General features: G+C 38.2%; 1 long non-coding RNA gene across 1 annotated transcript; it reads right to left on the reverse strand.

Moving 5' to 3' along the window:
• Nucleotides 1-2,906: 2,906 nt before the first annotated feature.
• On the reverse strand, nucleotides 2,907-4,323 carry LOC121267433. Its single transcript, XR_005940994.1, has 2 exons — nucleotides 4,071-4,323; nucleotides 2,907-3,200 (listed from the first exon to the last, which is right to left on the reverse strand). It is a non-coding gene; the product is annotated as an uncharacterized LOC121267433 (long non-coding RNA).
• Nucleotides 4,324-4,852: the final 529 nt, after the last annotated feature.

The following is a 4,852-nucleotide window of genomic DNA, read 5'->3' on the forward strand; positions in this document are numbered from 1 at the left end:
TATTATTACCTGTGGTTGGGCTGTATCCACTGTTGTAACCTGTGGTTAGCGATTATCACCCGTGGCAGGGCCGTAACTTAACAGAGCGGAAACAAAATCAAATTCAGAATCAATGAGCCATGCCAAAGGTTTTCAAAAATCACGTCTTATCCAAACAGAGTACTAAAAAAAAATGTTCAGAACAGAACAAAATCATATCACAACATAATTTATGCACAAATTTCATATTTGCTCTCCTTTTCAAAGTTCATAAATAGAATGTCATAAACAAGCTCATGTCTACACCAGTCATGACAGAAAATAATTTCCTCTTAAACAGAATCTCATGAGTAATGCAAAACAAATAACTGAGGTAAGTTCAAATTTCTTTTCATAATCAAATATGTATATTTTTGAAAAATAGCCTCAGCTCATTTTATTTTAATGCAAAGTCTAGCATAAGAACCCCGCTTACTTGGACTTCTTAGCTTTTACGGAATTTTCCTCAAAAACGTCGAACAATAATTAATCGTTACCTATAAAATAATCACATAATTCTCATAAATTTCCAATTAATCACGTATTTGGATATTTAATCCTAAGCTTCTAAAATAACCTATTTACTTCCTCAAAACCTAAAATTTACAAATCATCACTTTCTAAAATTATCAACCTTGATTTAATAACTTTGACCAAAACATTTGAAAGTCAGACCTATTTATTATTGAAAACCAATTATAAAGTTTAATACTAGATAAGATAATTATCGCAAAATATTTTAAAATAAACCATAGCTATTTTTAAATAGACTAAATCATATCTAAAATGTAAAAATAACATTACACCAATATTGTTTACTCTAAAAATAAAATTTTACTTAATAACATGTTAAAAATAATTTTCTGTAATCATAATTAAAATGTTCAAAATAAAATTTCACACTTACTATAAAAAAATAATATTCTACTACTAGTACAATTTGAAAATCCTATTTATTTTCTGTAAAATTTCTTATACTTCTCGCATAAACCTTGTAAAAATAGATTTTAATATAAACAAAATTTCAAATTGAAACCATCTAATAATAAGGGCAAAATTGTAATTCCATATCTAAATAATACACAATAAAGGGTATTAATGTACTTTCTCCATTCTTTGAAAACCAACAAAACAGAAAACCTACGTTAAACACAAAACGTGCATGGCAGGGCTTACCCAAGGAGAAAACACTCGGCAGCGGGCGACGTAGCAAGGGCTAGGCAGACGGCGGTGATCATGGCGAAGCATTGGAAGCGAGAGAGAGAGACGAGCAAGAGACCTCATGTAGGAAGAGAGAGGGATGGAGAGAGAGGTCGGCGTGAAAGAGAACTGAAACTCACCGAGGGGCAGTGAGGCTTGCGACGGTCTGGGGGCTGGGTGTCGACCAGGGCAGTGTCCGAAGGTGGAGTCTTGTCCTTCTGTGTCTTTTAATGGCAATGGTGTCGGAGTTGAGGGGGTTGACGACGTGGGTCACGGTGGGGATGCTTCCCCTATTTCGGCGTGTAAAAATAGATTCCTTCACGTCCCAAAGCGTATTAGTGGCTTGGTATGGAGGTGCAGGGCAGAACAACGGCAATCACAGTGGTTTTCATGTTTGCCATGGTTGTGGGCAGTTTCCTACTGCAGCGTTGCTTCCGGTGGATGTTTGTAGTGGCGCGGGTCATGCATGATGGTTTAAGGAGTTGCGCAGTGGCTGAGCAAGGGGAAGCTACGGTTTCATGTCTGGGTCACAGTAGTGGCTTATGGTAGCGTTGTGGAGGAGCATGCAGGGGCCTACCCTCCGGGAAGCTACAGTTCCCGCATGATGGTTGAGTAAAATCGTGAAACTGCATACTGGTTTTTGGCCGTGCATGGGTGAGTCTCTTGTTGTGCAATCCGTGGACTCGGCGTCTCACGTGGTGCTACCCGTGGTGATGCTTTTCCTCTACTGGTCGTGGGTGGTGCACTGCGTAAGTGCACGGTGTGGGGTGGAGGACTGTGATACGAGGGGCTTGGGGAGTGCTAAGTGGCAGCATGGAGGTTGGGGAGGGTGGCGGCTTCAACGCACGAGAGAGATGGGGAAGGAGACGGCAACACTTTTCTTCAGTTTTCTTCATGCACGAAGGGTTAAATATAAGCCAACGAAAAAAACAACACAAACCCTAGAGAAGAGAAGGAGATGTGCGTGTGCATGGAGTGGAATCCTAAGTTCCCACGGGCTTGGGCTTCTGGCCCAAAAACATTTGGGTCCAAGTATGGTAGTAAATAAATAAAATAAATAAATGAAATGACTCTTTTCTAAGTTTTGAGCCTTAAACCAAACCTCTACAATATTCCAACTTGTCTCTTGAAAAAAATATTTATCGGCCCATATAAATATTCGTCAAATCAACTAGCCTTCCATATGCATAAATCCAGAAATTTTAGAAGGCAGCTTGGTGCTGATCTTGGGTGTTACAACTGGTATCTCCTCCACTTCCTTACGCATTCCTTTTATCAAGGTTAGGTGTACTAGGTAAGCCTTAGCTCCTTTTACCAATTCCATTTTAGCTTGTAGTGAGGTGATAACTTCAGAAGGGGGTACATTTTACTTCATCTAAAGATCCTAGCCTCCATTCCTAGTACATGAAAGGTTGCCATTCTTGAACGACAATCTATACTCACAAAGTTCCTAAACAACCAATCCATCCCGAAAATAACGTTGAATCCTTGTACACCGACACGATTAGATCAGCCTCTTAAGGTACTCCCTCTATCTCCAATTGACACCCTTGTAACACCCCGTTCCCGAAGGTTCGGAGAGTTAACTCCTATTACTTAAGAACATCTCCAATAATGTAACGCCCCAAACCCAGATGGTCTGGAGACTTACTACCTGTCTCTTAAGAACATATTTTCCAACACAACTAAAATAAAACTCAAATCTTTAATAGCAAAACTCAATATCAAGAGTTCTAAATAACCACCTTGAAAACTTCACAAAGTCATTACTGCAGCTAAAATAAACTAAGGAGTCCGTTATCTCTCGGTAGTCATAACAACCCAACCAATAATTTCATAAATCTTACTGAAACTCAAGATATTAATAAAACTCAAAGACATTAAAACTAAGAACACCAGAAGTCCTTCTTCTACCAACATCTCCTTAGCTTAAACACAAACAACAATCTAATCTAGGTCCTCATTTGAACTCTCTACATCATCTGAGAAATATTATAATGATAGGGGGTGAGTTATTATCAACTCAGTAAGCAGAAATCATATGCTAGTGTGCAAACATGAGCATTTACAAAGTAGAGCATGCAGAACAAAATATTTTCCAGAGTTATCATGCGGAACAGAACATATTTTCAAAAGTAACAGAGCGATGGTTTTAAGACAAGTAAAACCTATAGTGCTTTGGCATAACATAAACTGAGTATCATCATCAGATCAAAACAGAGCAGAGACCATGTTTCAACCCCGTGGTAGGGTTGTGCTAATCCTGGTGGCCAAACCAGGCAGAGACAGAGGTGAAATCTTTCCTTTATTGTTCTCGAAGCCCCGAGTGTGCACACAGGAAATATCAAAATAAAACCACTTTGTTTCCAAAGTGGGTGCACTCAGAGACAGAGAAGTTGGTACCAACCCAAACAGAGCAGAGCATAACAGAGCAGAGCAGAGCAAAGCAGAGACAGAGTCAGATACGAAAACTAGTGCACCATGCCAAAGGTTTTCAGATGTTATATCAAAATAATACAGATTATCAAAACAGAATCGGACAGTTTACACACACTGAACACAAAAGCCAGAACATCTTTTCAAATAAATGCACAACTTTTCATATTCTTAATATCGCTCATTTTTCAGATTTCAGAAATCACATGACAGGATTTAGCTCATGTCTACACAATGCATGTCAGAACATATTTTTCTCTTTTTCGTACAGATTTCATGAGTATGCAAATAAACGACCGAGGTTGGTTTTGTTTTTCCCAAGTTCTCATTTCACCACAAAAATATGCAAAGTTTTCAGAAAATCAACCTCAGTCTCAAATAATTCGTGTAAGGCCTAGCATAGGAACCCCGCTTACCTGACTCCTGTAGCGCATTATCTATGACTTGAATACGGTCTCTATCTGTCTCGTCACCTATTCATAAAAAAAATATAAACTAAATATTAAAGTCCAACAACACAAAATTGGTCTTAGACAACCTAAGACCCAATTTCTAGATCATAATTCAGCAAGTTTAATCCAACTCAAACAACCAAATAACAATCTGGACAGCCCACACTTCGACCCAAAAATATTCTATTCCAATCTCAGTATTGTCCAATACAAGCATTAAAACCAATGTCAACTCCGATTATCACTAACTCACACTTATTTCAGCAGCTCAAACTCCCAAGCAATCGTCAACAATTTAACCAGGACGACACTACACACTACTCTCTCTCCATTCAGAACTCCACAACAGGAAAAAAAAATATCTCAACACTTCTAGATGTTAAAAGGCCCCAACAAACCCTTCTAAACATTTCCAAAACACCAAACCAATAATCCAAAAAATATATCATCACCTCCTAAAAATCATCAATATTCATCATGACCAACGTCAAACTCAAAACACCAATATTTAAATCCGAAACAGCCAACAAATTTCATAGCATAAACCAATCTCACACAAACAACTCCATCATCCAATCCAACCGATCTCCTTACTCCTCGGACTCAGTCCGGCACAACCAACACTGTAAATATGAATTAGCGTAGAAATACATTTAAATATCAAAAGTTCTTTGGAAAAATACTTACAATGCTATAATATAATTTTTGAAAGATCACAGAGGTGCTAGAAGTGGCAACGCAGCAAC

This window comes from Juglans microcarpa x Juglans regia, chromosome 5S, assembly GCF_004785595.1.
Source record: "Juglans microcarpa x Juglans regia isolate MS1-56 chromosome 5S, Jm3101_v1.0, whole genome shotgun sequence".
NCBI lineage: Eukaryota > Viridiplantae > Streptophyta > Magnoliopsida > Fagales > Juglandaceae > Juglans > Juglans microcarpa x Juglans regia.